The sequence below is a fragment of the Corvus moneduloides genome, chromosome 1, assembly GCF_009650955.1.
Source record: "Corvus moneduloides isolate bCorMon1 chromosome 1, bCorMon1.pri, whole genome shotgun sequence".
Taxonomy (NCBI): Eukaryota; Metazoa; Chordata; class Aves; order Passeriformes; family Corvidae; genus Corvus; species Corvus moneduloides.
In genome coordinates, this window is record NC_045476.1 from 72556473 (window position 1) to 72577162 (window position 20690).

Below are 20690 nucleotides of genomic sequence, written 5' to 3' on the forward strand. Positions count from 1 at the left end.
CTGCATCATCAAATTATATTAGGACACATGAGAGCAGCCACCCAAGTGGATGACCTCGCTCTCGCCCAAATTTGATCTAGCTCAGTCATTTCTGGTGACTCAGGTATGTAAAACAATTCCCAAGAAATGGCTGAAAAAACCTGCTGGTCCCATGGGCTACATGTGCATTTGGGAATACCAACTGCAGTGAGCAACTGGTAACTTGATTGGTAACTTGTACAGTGAACAATTGTGTAACTTGAACAAGTTCAAATTACACAAAGGATTTAAGTAATATGCTGGAAAATACCCCAACCACAAGTGGAAAGGCCTCCTTTTCTTCCATGCTTTCTTCTTAGGGGGTCAAATTTGAAAATGCAACACACAGTGAGAAGGTTAAAGATAATAGTGGGTCAATCTAACACCCTTCTTGTTGTAATCAAGGGGGAGGAAAGCCTCATGTGTACACGTGATGAACAAACATAAATACCTTACAGCAATGTTAACAGATTGTCCTGGTCCACCTATGCACCTGTGATGTCAATACATTTACACACGTTTATACTCATACATGAGAGGAAAATTTACTAAAGGAGAGGGTTAATGAGTAGTATCAGTTTCATATTTGAGTCTCTAAGCCACCTTCAGGAGTAGTGTAAGAGCAAAAGATCTGATTCTTTCTTACACTGATAACATTGCAATGTAAAATAAACTTGAACAAGGGTGAAAATTACATTTAATCTGCCCAGTCTGATGCAAGATGGAGAGTAGTATAAATGAGAAAATGTCTTAGAAATTCTCTCTCTGCCAATTGTTTAATATATCAGCATTAGCTGCAGTTAAGTTATCCTCTAAACAGAAATGGCCTGGTGTTGTATGGGAATGAAAGTTTTTATTAAATGGCTTGACTTGAATACAAGGAAAACGAGAACATCTTTGTTTCCTCTTTGTTTTTTTCCCACTTGTATCAGTTGCTCTAATGAGAGACATTGCCTTTCTCAACATGCTTTCTCTTCTGTCTCTTTACACCAGCATGGCAACAAGAACATTATTACCATAAAAGTATGTGTTACATTTCAAAAATACAGCAGGAGAGAAAATTGTAAAATTCATTTTTCCTCTCCCTCTCTCCCCATGCTCTTCAAGCTCTTTTGTATTGACACTTTTTCCTGCCCTGCTTACAGTGAGGTTTATTTCTTCTCCAGCAATGCATTTTAGAGGCGAGTGGATCACAGTTGTGTGTAAAATCATGAACAAAACCAATCTCTCTCCCTCTCCCTCTCTCCCCCTTTCTTGTTGTCTGTTCTTTTTACTTAAACATAGCTTCTAGGTTAATGATTCATTCTTCTAAACGGCTGCTGTGCCTAACAGATTATACTGTAAAATCTGCCATTCTGTTTATGTTTAAAATACGAGATTAAAGCAGTGGTCATGCTGAGGGAAATGCTTCTCACACAGAACAAGAAAGGATCAATCCACATCTGCCGAATCCAGGCTGTTTTAGCAGAGTCTGCCGCTTTGGTGTGCTGCCAGACCCCAAAGAAGCACTGGTGAGCTTTGAAACTTCGTAGCCATTGTTAGACTGAGCACAGCAAGGACCTAAAATAAGGCTTATCACACACTAAGGTACCTCTGAAAGTTACAGCAGCCTAGCTGTCTCTAAATTGCAGGGAAAGCACTTGAGAAATAACCTATTGAGTCCTAATCAGAAATGAAAAGGTGAAAGTTTTCTATAAAAAGTAGCCTGTATGGTACCTTTAAAGTATATGGGGCTAGAATTTGCCCCTGGTACTGTAGAATCAATATCCAGGTCATATATAGTTAAACTATCACTGGCAGAAATGCTCTTTTTTTATCATGTCATGCATTAGCATAAAGGCAAATCAGAGCCAAAGTTACTTTTTTTTTTTGTTCCTACAGTGTGACTTACTCACCAGATCAAATAGGTTGATCCATAAAAGCTAGTTGGGCATGTAATGCCAGCCAGATATTAGACTGGAGACTTGTATACACTTGAAATTTACAAAAATAGCTCATTTGAAATAATTGCTCTGAAACAGCTATTTGGGCAGAAAAGCTGTAGAGATATTTCTCAACCATTTCAGATTAGTTATCTCAGTAAATTTCTAGGTATAGACAAGCCCTCGTGATGTGTCCTGCCAAATGCAGATTGTTCTATTCAATTAGCTCTCATTAAGGAAAGCAGAGAGGGGTAAAAGTAGATTCTCATTAAATATAAATTTTCATATTTATTAAGAAGAAGTGAGAATACACAAATTCAAATTCACGTATATTTTTTACTCATTAAGTGAAGCAGGCCTCCTAAAGAAGCCATGAGCCTACTCACTGGAGACTTAAAACGTGTCTGGAAAAGGTTGTTTGGTGTTTGAGGGACCTAGGCTGATGGGGACACTGCCTTTTGGGTGAGGGCCTGAATCATGGTTATGAATCATGATTACAAATTACAGTTATTTCAAGGAACGGTCATTCTGGAAACATGGGTTTTTTGAGATTTTTTTTTCTCCACGAAATTTTTGGCTCTATTTTTAACCAGGATGGGGAACAGTTTTAAATAAAAGGCAGTACTTTCAGGGGCAGGGAGTAAAAACACTGTATGTCTGGTGTCAGCTTCTCCATAAAAGTCAAAGCCGTCCATAAAAAGACAACACCTTTTCTAACTGTGGTGTTTAAAGCAGAAGTGAATGTAAGCACTGTGGAAGCAGGGTTTGAATGGGAAATCCAGACTTTGACCCACTATGTCTGTGAGTAGAAAGTGCTGCTGCTATTTGGTACTCAGAGTAGTCCTTGGCAGTGCTGTGCTGAAGCTCCTTTCCATCCTTGCAGTGCTGGCCATGACCCTCCCCTGTTCCAGAAAACGTCTTAGAGAAAAAACACCTAAATTCTTTCTAAAACCTCGTGACTAAAGAAATTACTACATGCATATGGATTAAAAGCTAGACTGTTTATTATACATATTTAGATCTGAATTGGACATAGATTACTATTCAGGCCAGACTAAACACTTTTAATTTAACAAACCAATGCTAGCTATAAAGAGGGGGTGAAATAAATGTTTAATATATCCTATATCATCTTTCCCCAAATGGTTTCTATTTATCATCCAAGTACCTAATCAATGTAACTACATATAAAATCCACAGATTTTATAGTCCAGTAATAAGTACATGCAAATTATGTTGTCATATAAACATACTGGCACAAAAAGATGTATAATACCTATCAGACTAGTTAGCCATTATCTTAATTAAGAAAGGATTATCACTGCAAAGGCAAGGCCATAATATAATAGGAGTTCTGAAATATGAACAATCTCTAGCTATATTTACCATTAATTCAGACTGCACTTATATTTTCATTTCCCTTTTTCTACTGTTTATTTTTTTGTTAATGTTTATGTGTCCCTTTGTAAGCAGCAATATGGTACAGCATCCCATCAAATTCACCGTGAAAGCTCCAAAGAGCCATCCCAAGTATATTAATCCTCCATAAAAATAAATAAGCTATATGAGACAGAGCATTTCTATAAGGCTCAAGTGTTAGTACTAGCAGCTGGACCATGAGGTGGTGAGAATGTGTGTGCCAACTTTGAGATTCATGCACGAAAAAGCTTTTTGCATTTTTTTTTCTGAGATGGGTTTTGTTAGTGATTTTTTTTTCCCCTCTTAGTAAAGATTTTTCTGTAATAATGACACTGCCTTTATCCCTCTTTCTATTGAAGTCAAAAATGCTTTCGGAAGGGCAGGCAAAAGAGGAGTCTGAAAGAGATCAGGTCACACAAGAAAGATGTTTCACAGTTGAGACTTTGCAAATACAATATAGGAAAAACAACAAATATAAGTAAAACTTCATCTCTTCCTAACATTACATTTGCTCTGATATATTTTCTGAAAGCCGCCCAAGTATAACTATTTATTTTAACTAAAGTAATCAAGATTAATGTCAGCAGTTATGACACACGCTGTTTGCTAAAGAACACATAGAACAATTGCTCAAGGCAAGCTTCATTAAGAAATCAGATAAAATTAGTAAAACTGATTATATTTCAAAACTCAGCAGCGGCAGCAGCTCAAATTGCCATTCAGGAGCCTCCAATTAACACAATTGGTCTTGTTCACAATCAGCTTTGTAATCTCATTAGCCTATTATATTTTAATCATTGGGATAACTGCACAACAAAACTTATTTTATTTTTGCACTGACTACTGATGGCATAAGTGAACGTGCAACATACTTTTTCTCTCTCTTTTTCTTTCCTTCTTTTTTTTCTCCCCATTCAGAGAACAATGCAGACTCCTTAGAGCATTATCCTGGTTACAGATTATTACCATACACTCTGTCAGAGCTAGGGATCGCTGACAGCAGGCATCTTATTTGGCATTAATTGGCAGGGGACTAATTGCATAACTGACATTGCTAGTGAAACTTAGAAAATGTAAGCTAGGGACAGTGCAAAGTACCAGAAGAGAGAGAAAGAGAGGGGAGAAAGAGCAAACGAACGCCTGCAGACAGCTCTGTGGACACACGCATATAACTCATTTGCCTCCTTGGTGTGCTGCCTTGTTTCATAAATGTGTTCCAGAGATATTGGCCCTTGTAAAAACACAAAGTCTTTCTGTCCTTTAGGTACTGGCAGTCTGCAAATGCCTACAATACCAGTGTTTCATTGATATTGAGTATTGCCTGCTGCAATGAGATTATGTTCTATTGATGGGAACTGGGGTGTAACATAGCCATCTACAGAAAGCAATAGGTTGCCCTATTTTCAAGCTGAAAATGCTATGTATTTTATGAACTGCCTCTATCTTGCACACCAGGGATGTCTCTGTGGCTAAAGCCATAATAGGATTTTCCTAAATGATACAGAAATACAAATACTCTGACTGAGCACTTTTCTGGGCTCGTCTTATTTACCAGCAAGCTTTGATACAGTATTTTGCTTCCATCTTTTAAAGGACATTTTCAATTTCCCATTTCTCTTATGAGTGTTTCCTGTAAAGGTGTCAATAACCACTAATTGCGTTCTGCTTGGCCAGTCTGCAAATCAAAACAGCAGAGGCAGCAAGCCAATATGCATTCAAATCCCGTTACTTGGCTGCCTCATTCTCAACTGGAAAGATATGAGAAGGCAAACATTCACACAATTGTATGCCGGGAAATTTGGAGTTGCTTCTGTGATCTCCAAAGATACCTATGCAGCTGCTGTTAATTCTCAGACTTTTATTTTAAGAGGCTTAATGCTGCGGTATTGCAGTATTGTTTCTTTTATCTTTGGTCCAGAAAATGGCATGTCCTAGATCTGAGCAAATGTAAAAGGAAATAGCTCTGCAGTAAGAGCAGAATGTATGCAAGAACTAAATTAAGAGCTTGCTCCCACAAGCAGGCAGGCCAGTGACAGAGCATGGAGATTTTATTGTTTTGGTGGCCTAAGAAAAGGATAGGTAGGATTTAGCTGTGTTGCATATCATACAATGAATTGATTACATACATTGATTTGATTACTTTTGCTCTTCTTTCATGACTTATATGTCATCAGAGTGTTGATTTTCTTAAATCAATTTGTCATGCCAAAGTGTTAGCTGCCTGATTTCTGCTTGTAATATTCAGCCTGGAGTTTGGTTGAGAGCAGTCTGTTGTCAGCATTTGCTACTGCAGCTCAAACTGTTTTGATTTCACAGTTATGAGGGTCAATTTCCTTTCCTCATTTGTGGAATGAGCTTTCCATGGTGTCTGCCCACCAACAGAGGTTTCAGAAACACTTTCCACAGATATCTTTTTCCAATTTCACTTAAAATCTTCATCTTAGGCAGAAATTTCCACCAGAGAAATTCGTGCACGGAGAAAACCCTTACAGGAAGAATGCCCAGAGGAGCCAAGAGAGCCAGCTCAGGCTGACTGAAAACACCAAGTGCCTGTGTGCGGGACAATCCACTTCCAAGCCCATTTTGTTCTGTTCTGACATGGAGGGGAAGCAGAGGTGGCATCTCTTGTGTGTCTCCCCACATGGCCCATTCCGAACCACACTTGGCTGCTAGGGGGCCACCGGTTTTATATTTCTGGTGACTGTAGGGATGACCCTTCCTGATGATGCTGGAGGATTGCTGAGTCACAGGGTTTTTCGCTTGTAACCAAGGATCCAAAAGCAGCAATTTGTCCCTCTTCCACAAGGCATGTGAGCAGATGCTTGGAAGGAAGATAAATTAGCATTGAGAGAGCATGGGAGGGTTGGAGATCTTTCCTTTCATCTGATACCTAGCAAATCTGATTGTGATTATAACAATCAGACGTTTAGAAAAGATGAAAAGGTTATTCTACCATATTTTTGGGGGGCAATACTTTGAATAGATGATGGATTTAGTCATCATTTTGCCTAAATGACTTCCACTGTTAATTGCTTTTAGTGTAGTACTCAACTTGTCGCCTTCTACCCTGTTCTGCTAGCTTTCTATGAAAGACATAAAATACACTTAAGAAACTGGATGAACCAGTGCTATGATGCTCCCCTTCAAACTGAAAAATGCTAGGAGATGACCATAAAGATACCAGCTCAAGCTGCTCTTTGCCACTAGATGTCCTACAGTGGTACAAATGGCTGCAGTAAGTCAAGGCTGGCACAATGTTCCTGCTGTGGGATATTCAGTGATGTTTCTTTTGTTGTCACAACAGACTTAGCAGTTGCTGTTGTCTCCTTTCTTCACACCATGTTTCGCCTAGGTCTTTGAATGAAAGCAGGCTCCAAAGGGCACTGATCTCTAGACCAATGTGCCTAAACATGTTGATGTATCTACTGTCAGGCCCCTTCCCCATTCCCTGGGCGTTTTGCATTATCACTTCACTGCAGGAGTCAGTTGGTGAGGATTTCTACTTTCCTGTAAAGGTTTGCTGGGGTGGGAGCAGAAACCGGCTTGTTCTTAGTATCAAGTGGTGCTGTGGTAGGTAGATATTGCAGAGTGTCAGCCAAACCAAACTGATGCTGTTTAATGCTGTAAATCATGGATTCTGACAGCTACTGGCTTACCGGTGTATTTTGTTCACCAAGCATATTTTGCATGAGTTTCAAGGGTGATGCTATCAGTGGTAGTAAGTGGACTCATGATGGCAGAAATGCACAGGCAGCAGCAGAGCACCAGTGCAGCACAAAGCCGTAAAGGGTGAAAGTTATTCTGATGTTTAAATGGAGTTGAATTCTGCTTCAGAATCTGTGATTGAGCATTTCTGACCTGCAAAGGATAGCTCCTGCTGCTGTCATTCATGCTAATTGTACCCTTATCTCTTCCTTTTCTCTGGAGGCTTAACCCTGTTCACTTCAGTGCACTGTAGAGCAAGCTGCTTGTCATCAGCTGCAGTCAGAGTATGTGTGAATATTCTCCCTCACTGCACCTGCAAGGTGTATTGGAATGAGGTTAAGTTGCCACCTCTCACACCCATGAGACAAACGAGCTACTCCCAGGCAGTAGACTAAGGTACTCAAAGCCATGGTAGTGCCTCCATACAAACATACGTTGCTGCGCAACTGGGAAAGACCTGTACCCATTTTGATGGGAAACACCACTATGATGTGATGTCACCAGTCATGGTGGGTTTGAGAGTTAAAATGCACTCAGTATTTAGGGATTTTCTTAATAAAATATTTGTGGCAGTTGTGAAAGGCTGGTGTAGCTTTATAAATGCACCTAAAGACAATCATTTACGACCCTTCTGAAAGAAATGGCTTTTTCTTTCATAATTGAGACTGACATATATTAATTTATTCCTTTGCCCTTTACCAAGGTGGTTCACATTTTCTTTATATCAGGTTCTTTGCAGCTCTAGCCAGCCATTGTAAGCCTGAGACCATAGCTACTACATTGCATGGCCGGGCTGGATTTTAAAATGCCTACACCTTGGTAGAATTACAAGGTTTCTCACTTACAGAGCAGCTTCTCTGCTCAGACCTAGGCTGCTTGGGTACCGTGTGCCCTGCAGCCGTGTGCGTCATCTCCTCTGCATGCCTCGTTCTCCCCTTGCTGTTCTTTGTTTCTGCCATTTCCCAGTTTTTTCACTACTGGTCTGGGCACACAACGACTTTGGAAAACCATAAGCAACGTAAATTAAAATGATGTGCCTTGGATTTTGCACCAGCGGGCCTCAGTTCAGCTTCAGAAGTTCATTTTTAGTCTTCTGGTATGATAGTGACTCCCTCAGCAGCTCAGACAGCAGCAGCAGATGGGCCTAAGAGTTATGTTTCTGAGCCTGCCTGCCCCTCCTTGTTCTTCCTGTCTGAGTGCTCACATTTTGTGTTGTAAAATCACACAGCGTGTATCCTGACACCACCCCCAACAGCAACAACAGAAAAACCCTGGGACTCACAGAAAATGTATCTGTGGGACCGAAAGATATCTCAGGATCCCAGGATCCTGCTTTCTGTGGTCCCAGGTTGCATTCCCTAGTTAAGCACCATCAATATCAATACTTAATGGTATTCTCTAAGCTCAGGCAGTGAAGAAAATAGGGTTGTTATCTATCAAAGCACATTTTAGTTTTTGACAAGTAAAAAGCAGCATGGGGAATGCAGTAAGTCTGAAATGAAAGCCTAAAAGAAAACTCATATAACATCTGGTGTCATTTATCCCCTGTTGGCCTTCCATAGTGTGATATGATGAGCTTGTTCTGATTTAAGATCAGATGATTTGGTTTGAAAGAGGGGAGTGGGGGATGCAGGCAGGCTGGCAGCAAATTGGGATACAAAATCTGCTCAAATAATTGGAAACACGACAGATTTTCCTTAACTGATGCCAGTGGCATCTTAGTTTATCCATCTCTCTCAGCTGAATTTGTTAAGTGCATTATCTTATTGGTTTTAAAGTTTTCATCTCACTTATTTGCAGGGGAAAATGTGAGCAAATCAGTCATGATGGATTGCCTAATTTTCTGGGCTGAATAAACCAGTTTTATAAGACTGTTGATTCCTGGGTTATTAGTTAATAGAAACATTTATCAATTTCTTTATAGAGAAGGGGAAAAAAACTTTAACCAATGATTGCATTTTAAAACTTTCATTAATGTTTCCACATAATGCTTAGTGTTGGACATGAATATGGTAATCACAGATTTAAGGTTGGCTTGAAGCAAATTTTTTTTTGTCCTTCCTCTCTTCTCTTTTTTCTGTAGAAATTAGAAAAAAAAAGTCAGGCAAAAGGATGTCATTAGATTGGTAATTATGTTGAGTATTCTTTGATCAAGAAAAGGGGCAGAGGAAGAGAAAGATCATTTCCTAGCTAGCAAATGCAATGCCTGTTTCTATTACCAATTTTCTCCACAGAAGCAGGACCTGATTCTGTGAGCTTGAACCCTTTCGACTTATCAGTCTCTGTCTTCTTCTTCTTCTTGACTCAAGTGTCAGCTGGATGTTAACCCTCTCTTCTGTGTGACTTGAGCACAACATTAAACTTGTGCTTGAAGGTATTCTATGAAGCCTTTGAGGTACTTTGAGGTACCTTAATTAATATACAAGTTTTTGTGTGGTTCACAATGGAACCTCTGAAAGTGTTGGCTTGCTGATAGAGATCCAAGTGATATAATCTATGTACTGACCCTATGAAAAAAAAAATAAATACAAAAACACTTCCTAAAGACAAAAACTCTCCCTTCAGTCTTACTGAAGTGTCATCAAAATTTGTTTTTAAATGCAGTGTCTCCAAGCAGATGAAGACCAAATGTAAACCGAGGGGTGATATAGCCAGTGTACTGCATTAGATGTGGCACTATACACAGCCCCAGCTGATGTTCAGAGGGACAAAAAGATGTCCTCTTGCTCTCACCGAGGTGTAGCTTGCCCCCACGCAGGGTGTAGCTGTGCCAGTTACCTGCACTTTATAAAGCCCTTTGCATAAAGGTCCTTAATATAACTAAGAATCTTCGCACATTGATCAAACCGAAGTATCATTTAAAAAGACATCAAGTTCAGAGCAAGAATACATCATGTGTGGACCGGTGAATAATGAACTCATGTTCTAAATGAGATGCAGGATGTCCATTAAATTTTTTTAACACCTCTATTTCCATTTCCATCTCCTTTTTAACATCTCAGATACCTGTGTCGAGCCGCGGTTCCAGAAGTGCAAAAGACACTTCCTTCAGAATAAGAATGAAGGGAGTTAAAAAACTTTTATGCAAGTAGACTTTGCTGTGAAATGTTATCTTTTGTTAGTTCAAAGGTTTCTGAAGATATAAATTCTTCACAACTGCCCTGAGGTACTGAGAATGTAAATTGAATACTTTACAATTTGTAGACTGTTCCTGCAGTAATGTGTATCTCCTCTGTGAGTGAGTGTTTAGGGATTTTTCAATTACTGTAGTCTGAAAACTCTCTGAGATTCTTTAGGGCAGAAAAAGGCTTCCTTCTCAAAGTTGAGTCACTGATGTTCAAATTAGCTGCCAAAAGCATTCTAATGATCTGTGTTCCAGATTTTGCTAAACAGTGAAAAAAATTGGCCCATTTCACCAGGGGAAAGGAAAAAAACACCCCAAGCCTTTCCTCCCCCACCAGAAGTATTCAAAGGTTAGGCATTTTGCCAGGGTCAAGAGTGAGATGAATTGTTGACAAGAAGTACACCTTGTTCGATAGGTCAAGGTCATTATTAAGGGATTCAAATGAACTTCTTTACATTTCCAGGGCTGTAGCATATGTGTGGCCTCCAGGCTCACCGTGTTGTTTAATAGCTTTTGTGAAGCTGTAAGTTAAATGATAAATTGGTTGAATACGTCTTTAAACCCAGTCCATTCCAAAACTGTATACAGTATTCTCACAGTTTTATATACTGTGATCAAATGCACTTTATAGAGCACAGTACCAATGGTCAGAATGCCAACATTATGCCAGCTGATTATGATTTAGCAGTGTTTACCACAGACTACTCTTGCTACAGTTTATTGCTGCTAAGGTCAATAACTAATACAATTTAACAGCTATTGCATCTCCAACAAATAAAAGATCCCAGTGTATTTCTAAATGCAATGTGCATCAAAAATAGTGCAGTTAAAAACACTGGGGGTGATAGAAGTCTATAATATTAAGTAACTCATTAGGACATCATGAGGATCTTCTGTGGCAGCCAGCAGGAGTGACCATCCTGATCCCTCTCACTGTCCAGGGTTGAGCTGCTTCCTGGTTTGAGAGCAGGTGGGTGGATGAACTACCACACCAGGCTGCATCATCTGTGGGATCTTTCCTAAACCCATGCGTTGGTCATCTATTTCCAGATGCAGAAACTAGGTAATTAGTCCCCAGATGAGTCGATGCAATTCATTTGCCAAGGTTTGGATTGCTCATGTGGTTTCTGCACAGTGATTGGTCATTTGGAGCCACTTCTGACACAGAAAGTGGGGAATGTTCTCTGAAATTAAAAGGCAGCAGATTAAAGTGTAATGAGAGGGAGTATTTCTTAGAATCATAGAATAAATTAGGTTGGAAAAGATCTTTCAGATCACAGAATCCAACCGTTTACCCAGCACTGCCAAGTCACCGCTAAACCAGGTCTCTCAGTGCCACACCCACATGTCTTTTAAATACCACCAGGCCTGGTGACTCAACCACTTCCTTGGGAAGCCTTTTCCAATGCTTGACAGCCCTTTCCTTGAAATTTTTCCTAAATCCAATCTAAATATCGCCTGGCTCAATTTGAGGCCATCTTGTTTGGCACAAGTGGTAACTGATGGAATTCGTTGCCACAAAGTGACATGTTCTGAGCTGGAAAGGGAGAACTGAGAGAAAAACTCAGCTGTATTTGAAAACTGTTTCATTCTTGTAGCCTTCAGAATGTTCAGCTTTAGTCTGCTACTCTGACTTTGTTTGATGAAAACACTTAGTGAATATTGCCATTCTCCTCTCAAGTTTTTTTCCTGCCCTGATCCTGTTGCTCTCTGGCCTGTATTCTCTGTTTACAAACCTTGTTTTCATTCAGATCCTACCTATTACAATCCAAAGATTCACCCTTTTCTATTTCATTACTCCCTATCCACCAGTATTAATTTGTTCCAGTGCATGCTTTACTATTTAGCTCTGTGAGAGTTTCTAGTCATCCCAGAGACTTTGCAGCCATTTAAATTATGCAAAATGTGTATGCTTTTAAAACAAAAAGTACACAGCCTGCCCTTTTCAGTCAGTGTATGAAATGGTGTTATTGTAAATGAGACCCATTGCTTTGCAGTGTATAAATTCAGTTCACAGTCACTGGTGAGCTTCTCTTCCTTGCCTCCAGCTCTGCCAGTGGCCCCTTTCTGCACCCACAGTGGGCTGGCATGTTTCCGGCCATGCCGAACGTGACACTGTCTCTTCTCTGCAGATCTGCCAAGGGTCAAAAGTCCTGCAGTGTGCTCTTCATAGACCATCTGCCCTATGCCTGGCTTTCAAGAGTGTGATCCACAGGGAGGAGATTTCTCTGCATAGGAATTCTTCATAGGATACAATGAATGTATAATTAAAGAGGATTTTAGTGCAAGGAAGTATCAGAAATGTAACTTTGGCCAGCCTGTCAGAGCTTAGGCACACCAGAAGCTTTACTGTGACTTTGAAGAAAAAGAAGTCACAACTGATAAGCCTCCCTTAGCTGATCACTTCTTAAACAAACTCCTGTGATAATTCCCCATTGATAACATGGGAAACAGGGAAATAAGGACACTGACAATTCGGTTAAATGCCGCAGTTTACCCCTGAGATCCAGGAAGTAAAGAGTCAAGAGCAGCTTGGTGAATGCACAGCAGACACAAGAGTATTTTTCACGAGCTTCCTTGCAACCCAACTTTTTAACCCTGTGCCTTTGCCTTTTCTCCAGTACTATTTAGTTGCACAAATTATCCAGGATAAACTGAGTAACTGGGCCAGATTACGCGGTTTGATGTGTTTATTTCCGGGTGAGCAGTTTCTGGGATCTGTTAATGTTTCCCGGCTGGATTACGGAAACGCCGAGTTCCCCCCTTTCCTGAACATGTTGGTGTTCTTCCCCACTGGTCCCTTGCCGGCGAGGATGACATAATCTGCCGTCGGGCCTGTTCCCTGGCAACCGTCCCATTTCTTGGCTCTTTCCAGCTGAAAGCCAGTCTGAGTCACCCTGCACATTTCCAGTGTATCAAACAGACATAGGCTCGAGTTAATCTTGTTAGCACAATGAGGCAGTTTTCAAACATTGCAGCAAATCAAATCATCCCTAAGGATCAGGAGGGAGGAGAGGGCAGGGGGAGGGTGGGGGAGAAAGAGGCGAAGGCTAACCATCAAAGGTGGAATAAGCACAGAAGGAGCCCGGCTTCTACCTGGACAGCAGGCTCCTCCAACAAGGCACCACCAGATCCTGCTCTTCCCAGTGCCACCTCCCTTCCCACTGGTCCCGCAGCATCCATACTGTGCTCAGAGTGGAGGCAGCAATGGGCAGAGACAGTGAGAGAGCTCATCTATCTGCAAGGAAAGAAGCAGCTTTGATGGTTCCCCAGTGGATGTAATTGTGCTCATTACTGCCCATTTACATTTCATCACTCGATTATCGCAAATGTCTCATTACTGTTGATAAGGGTTTGCTGTTGAACTACTTGCTAACTATTCATTCCTGAGCTTTGCTGTCATCAGGCAGACCTGTGTAAGACAGGAGAGGACTGGGGAGGGCAGGGGGAGAGGGGGAAGCATTGAGAAGACATGGGGAGGGGGAGGAGAGACAGGAGGTGAGAAAGGTCTTCTATCAGATTTGATTAAAGGCTGTGATTTAAATCGATATTTAATAAAGTGGCTGCTGCCACATAACGCGTGCAATTCCCCATGCAGGCAGAATCATGAATCCGAGGGCCTTGCTGCCTGCTACATAACTCAATTGGGTTTTGTGCACTGGTCTGGCACCTGTGTCTCTGAGCACAGCGCCTCCGAGGTAATGAGTTTATGAGCCGATGAACAGAGCTGATAGGTTCTAAATGGATTAACTAGGTGTCTGCAGCCTAGTGATGAATACATCAGGAAAAAAAAAAAACGAGAGAGAGAGAGAGAAAGGAAAAAGGAAAAAAAATGTCTGAATAAGCAGAGAGTGATAGAATGTGTTGACAGACACTGTGGCTGTCACGAACCCCACAGGGTGAAACACTGCTCAGCTCCTGTCTGTCAAGTGCTCTCTGAATAGCAGGTGAAGACAGTAGACAGCAAGGCTTCGCAAGCCTGCAGGTGACAGGTAGCATCACCCTGCTGCTGCTCCAACAAGTGCTGCAAAAGGCTAAAATGGAGCATGACTTATCTCACAGCTATGGCCAATCTGGGATTTCCTCAAAGGCACTGCATATGCCATTTTGGCTGGTGGGCCTGCCTTCACTTAGAGCTTAAACACATGCTCCAGCTAACCTGCATGTGTATTTATACCCCTGGGATATAAATTATTGTTGCTATTGTTGTGGTCTCGCAGTGGTTCCTCAAGCAGGGTTGGATTTCTACAGTGCTGAGCCTGCACCCAGACATCCACTGTAGGCCACTTCCTGCCCCTAAGAGTTTTTTAAGTGAATAAACCACAAGAGCGATGAAAGAAGCATTCTTGTGTTCCCAGATGGGAGATAGGAACCAACAGATTAAATAATTTGCCCAAGATTCCATAGGAGAACTGGAAATTGAAGCCAAGTCTCTTAAACTCAGGTCTAATGCCCTAAATGTGGAGTCATCCTTCCTCCTGTGGATGGGGCCATTGAGCCTTATAGTCCACGACTGATCTACAGAATATGTTGTAAGTGGAAAATAAAATCAGATGGATTTTAATGGTGACCTCTGTTTACTACCATTAAGCTAAGTAGGTTGAAGGATTTAGTGGGTTTATGTCTTTTCTACCACCCTTTGTATTGGCTAACAAGATACATGTTTTGAAAGTGCCATAATCTGCCACAACACTGAAAAATAATAATAAAAAAAAGCCATGTTTGTGTATGCAGACATTACACAGACAAATGAACCGGTGTCTGTGTCTGCTGTTGCAGTTACACAGGAGTTAACCAGACTCAAGTAGGCAGCTGCTCTTTAGAATATGTTTCCTTTTTACCAGAAATTGAAAACTGAATACTTTTATTTGAAAAATACTTCCACAGTGCTCATGAGAGTTATATTTTGGATTTTTATCCCACCATTGTTCTTGCTGTGTGATTCTCCCCAAACAGATTACATTGCATATAATTTTCACCTCTTGCTGAGCTGCTGCAATGAATTATGGAATCCATTGGTTTCCCATGGGAAATGAAGTCAGAAATATCAGTACCCCAGATATTTCAAAATTGAAATCTTTAGTTAAAAAAAAAATAAGAAAGGAGACTTTTGCAAGAAATAGCAAATTTTCTCTTTTTTTTGGGTGAAAAATGGAGTCATTTTCAGCCTTAAATATGTTTAACATAGAACAGAGTAGGCATATCAGATAGCTGCTTACTATGTTGTTGCACATAAACCACAATTTAAAACCATTGTCTGACTGTGTTAAGCAATGATTTCAACAGTCTGCCCAGCCAGGGTGCATCCAGGAGAGTGAATTCTCTGGGGTATTGCTCTGCACCCACATTTACTGGTTAATTTTTAAATTCTTGTCCCAATTTTTAGTAAGTCTGTTTCTGAAAGGAAAAAAAAAAGTAATTGAATGAGTTACCTTTTTTTTTCCTACGAAATAACTTCTACAACAAAATTGTATGCAATTAGAGTGGCTTGAATCATTCAGTATTATTCAGACCATCTGGGTAAACTATATAATGCCATCCTGGCTATAGAAAACTGCATTCAAAAGTGTTATGAGAAGAAGCAGGTTTTTCTATAAGGATTAATTTTGGAAAAGGAAAAGAAAGTTATGGCCATGGAGACAAAAACATCAATCAGTAGATGATAAGATAACAGTTGGTTCTGTGTAAGGTCATGCAAAAAGCTCCAATCATAATGCTTGTCTGACTCACTTAATCTGTGAGGGATTACCTTCTTATTTTAAATTCACTGTGTATAATCCAGCCAGATCTCAGCCACACAGGTAGCTGAAGACTCTGGACACAAATTTTCTTTCTGAGTTCTGAAGTCTCTGATGTCTGTAACTATTAAAGATACAGTAAATGCCATGATTATATATACATAAGTCTGCATTAAACGAACAGCCATTAGTAGCAACCAAAGTGCATCTTATTACATATGTGTCTTAAGAGTTTCTTCCTGTTTATTAGTAATTCAGTGTTACAGAAACAGGTTGGAGTACAGAATTTCCCTCCTGAAATTTAAGAGGATAAAAAAGGTGAACTAACCACTGCAAACAAGAGTGTGACCCACCAAAAGGAAAAAGTACTCTAATCTAAAAATACCAGTGTGACAGACATCAAATGCACTATTGGTGGACTCACCATGGAGGGATGTGCTGTGGTACAACATGAATACTGATAATTTTTTAAATGAAATCTTCAATTCTGGTCAAATTCTGTTTGCTTTGCTCAAAATTTTATTGTCCTAATTGCTAATTTAGGTACTGCCTAATTATTACTACTATAAATACTACCAATTGCTAATTGGTACTGCTCCTTACCAATGAATATTACTGCTTAGTACTTCTCCAATTGAGTTGTGACTTAGTTCCATAGATAGATCACTTGTTCCAGACTTAAAAACGTGAGTGTTGCCAACACTCCTACCATCAGTTTCTCCATTGTATATGGAGCTGGAAAAATGTAAGCCCTCAGGTCAGTGTACACAGCACAGGAAGAAAGAAAATGCAGCTGCTTACATTTGGCTGACCAGGAGATACCAAAATAAAACATGTATCATTCTAAATCATGTGTCATTCTAATTCCTGGTGTAATTTGGAAAATGTACAAACCTTTGAAAAAATATTTTCATATCAGAATGATCTCTCTTATTAAAAATATCAATTAAATATTCCTGCCCTGCCTTCCCTCCAGAATAAAAAGACTGTTATATAAGAAGAGCAGTTGCCTCCTGGCATTAAAACATGGACTGTGTGCATCCATTTGTTCAGTGGAAATCATAGACCCTTGAGTCACATGAAATGGTGACTCAGAATCAGAGTGAGATGACCTTGGGAGCCTGTCTGTCAAGCCAGTTCTGACACTTTTATTGTCGTTTGTGATCCTTGATGATACTTTGTCTTGCTTTCTGAATGGTCCTAATTGCTGTCCTCTGGAAAACTGAGATCAGTCAGAAATATTTTCTTCCAGGAGGTAACTCACTGTAGGGACCCCTTTGGTTGTCCTTCTGTCTCCTCCTTCTGGTTGCTGCCCTCTGTGTTTTCCCTGTGTGGAGAAGGTTTTTGGCCACCCTACCAGCACAATACTGCCAGCTCAGCCCTACAAAGTCCTCTCAGATGCTTTAGCCAGCATTTGCTTCCTCCTTCTCATCCATTCCTGCAAGGAGTATTAATGTCCTGTCCCTTCTTGTCTCCTACTTCATGTCTAACCCCATGAAGTATTAAGGATACATGTATGTAAGTATATTTCTGTTCTGAGGAGCAATCCACGAGCAGTTTCTTCTGTTGTGAAATTTTGCACCACTGAGATATGCAAACCTGCCTATAAAACAATTTAGGGTGCTGAGCACTCACAACTTGTACCTCAGGAAGAGCAGTGAAGGTGTTCATCTTGCCTGGGTCTTGGCCACGGGGGCGTATCACAGGAAAGATTTAGTCATACCTCATCCGAGAAATATTTTGCAGACGCAGCTCAATGAAGGCATCTGGACCGAGAAAGATAATTAAACCAGGACAGAAACAAAGACAAACTCCTTTCATAACCTAAAGAGAATCTGACCAATTGAGTCCCTTTGTTTGTATCAGCTAAACATTTGTGCATAGAAATCCAATGGTTAGAATAAATATTTGGTGCCTACTTGGTAATATCCATGAAACCCATTTACATGTTTAGACTTTTCCAAATCTGCATAACTAAACTTCAAGCATACGTGCAATCAGCTTCAAGTTTTCCAAACAAAAATAGACCAAGAAAGGGGGGAAAAGTAGCATCTGCTACATCAAACCACCCAGGGAGATTGTCAATAAACAGTGCAAGTACCAGGTCCTCCTGCAGCTCCTTATTTCCTACGTGTCATATTCCATAATGGCCATTAACTGAAAGCAGAACATTGAAGATTGCTGGCAAGGGGTTGTTGCTTTTTGGTTTTTTATTCAAGAAAGGCCAAAACGTGTTTGAGTGGGAAGCACTGGCAAAACACTGGGGTGAGGAGAAGGAAGTGTGAGAAGCAGCTTCCTGGTCATCAAAGTGAGAGGAGGGTAGAGTTGCTCCAGTTGTGTCCCCTGCAGCCACTGGAGAGACCCTGGTGGGGCTAGGAGAGTTGGAAATGAAGGAATGAAGTTAAGAATGGGAATCAGAGGGTGAGAGTCTTTTACTTTTTTTGCCTTTGTTCTTCACCTTTCAATTTTATTTTAGCTGGCAATAAATAATTAATAACTAAATAATTTATTTTTAATGAAAAAATTACTTTTTTCTAAATCAAGTCTGTTTTACCCATGAACATTGATAATTTTATTGATAATTTTTGGTAAACTTTCCCATCATATCTTTCCATCTCTGTCCTCTTGAGGAGGAGTAGTGAGAAAGGAGTGCGTGGCCAGGGCCAACCTTCCACAGAAGGAAAGTCATGATAGCAGTATATAAGAGGATTTCCTTGACAAAAACAATTACAAGATTTTTGAATATCAGGAGGCAATCTATGACTATATGATAGAGTTTATAATAAATAACTGGAATAAACCATCCAGTGTGTGTGTAAGCTATTATATTGTGCTGAAGCAAATGCCAAATCTTCCTGGCACACTTACGTATCCCTTAGGAAGAGTTACTTGCCATCTTATTTAATGAGTGCTCGTGCATATTGAAAAAGAAAAGGTGATTTCTATCTGTGCTGTTAGCACAACATTTTGAGTGGATAGAGTGCTGACGCCTTGAATTGAAAAATATTATAGTATACAATTTGCTTAATGTTACATACTACTTAGAACTGTATCCCATATGGGACTAATGAGAAAATTAGAATAAGAAACATGCCAATATAAGGAAAGGTGAGAGAAAAGGGTGACAGTTATTTTATCTGTTACCATTCCATACTAACAACAGCAACTTTTGCGTTTTTGTTTGGGGTTTTGTTGGTTTGCCTTTTTTTTTGTCTTTTTTTCCCCCTTCCTTTATTTTTATTGAAGATAAGGCTCTCTCATGGTTTTATACAATGCATAACATACAACCCTGTCAGCTTGTATGTTATATGTTATGTTATGTTATGTTATGTTATGTTATGTTTTCCCCTTGACTGGTCAACATGTGGTAGACATGCTGTCATGTTAAAACTGGCAGCACTGGAAAGACTCAGCATAAGCAGGATGGAAAGTGGTTGGGGTAGGAGTAATGTGTCTTTTCCCAGTATAACTGTTGCAGGGTCTGCCAGTCAGAAGAAAGCCTGTGCCAGAAAGGAAATGGTGTCAGAAAGAGCCAAAGCCTGCTGACTATGGAGGTAAGGTGTTGCTTTCATTTATTGTACCTGGGTTATGTGCTGTCAACCCTTTGGCAACAGCTCTGAGTATGTGACCGTGGCTCAGTGCGTGGCAGTACCACTGTACCTCTATAGTCCCTTTTCCATTAGATCAGGATGTGCCATTCTGTGCTTTTTAACATGTGGGCTGCAATGGGGAGTTTGTGCCTAAACAAGGTATTTTGGTGTCAAACCACCAGGTCACTCTTTCCTTGAGTTGCAATATGCAACACTGAGGAGGTTGCTGTAAGGCTCCCCCCCACACCCTCACCCCTTCCTGTAAGCAGAGCTTAAAGCAGTAGCCAAGATGTATAGAGAAATTACTTCAGATTTATTTACAGAGACTCATTTGTGTTGAACTAGCAGTTTTCTATTGTGTCAGCAACTCTCTATTGCATTTATTTGTTACTGTGACATTAGGCAAGAGTACAATCCTATTAAACCTGTACATTACATTTCACGGAATTGTAAGCCTTTTTTATTTCACAGAATGAGAAGAAATATGAATTCTTACTGCTGAAAATTCCTGATACAGCAGTCAAGACTAAAAATACTGTCACTCTCAGAGTGGGAGCTTGGTGGGGTTTCTTTAAACCTATGTATTTTATAATAATTTCATTCCTAAAAAAAAATTTACTGATTTTTGACATTCAGTGGGATGATAAGGAAGATACTGAGACTTCTATTGGTGAAGAATCAAGAGGAAAGTTATCACTCTGTTCTTTACAGCTTTGGCATCTTGTTTAGCAAGGAGTTTCTTTGTTTTGAGTTTAACCTCTGTTTTGCAGTTAGACCATTGATGCAAGGTTTTAAAACTCATCTGTTAAAAACCCAGGTTTAAAATGTCAATTCTTTCTAAGCCCATGCTATGTAAGATGCTCTGAGCATTTAGATGGTTACAGAAAGATGGTGGGTCTGGGATTTCCCCACGTGTTCTCAGGGCCAGCTGAGGGCCTCACTCTCAACGATCCTGCAAAAACCCTCAGCAGAGACATTCTTCACAACATCCTCAGGTAGCAAAAAGCACTCTGTTGAATCATTGTTCAGGAATGCTTTGGTTTTCTTCAGGGACAGCTAACATTTTGTAGCAACAGTGCAGACCCTTTGAAAAGTCCATGCGAGTAAATGACTGCATAGTCCAAACTTCCTTTACTTTTTGTGAATGCCTGGGGCATAGGAAACAGATCATGAT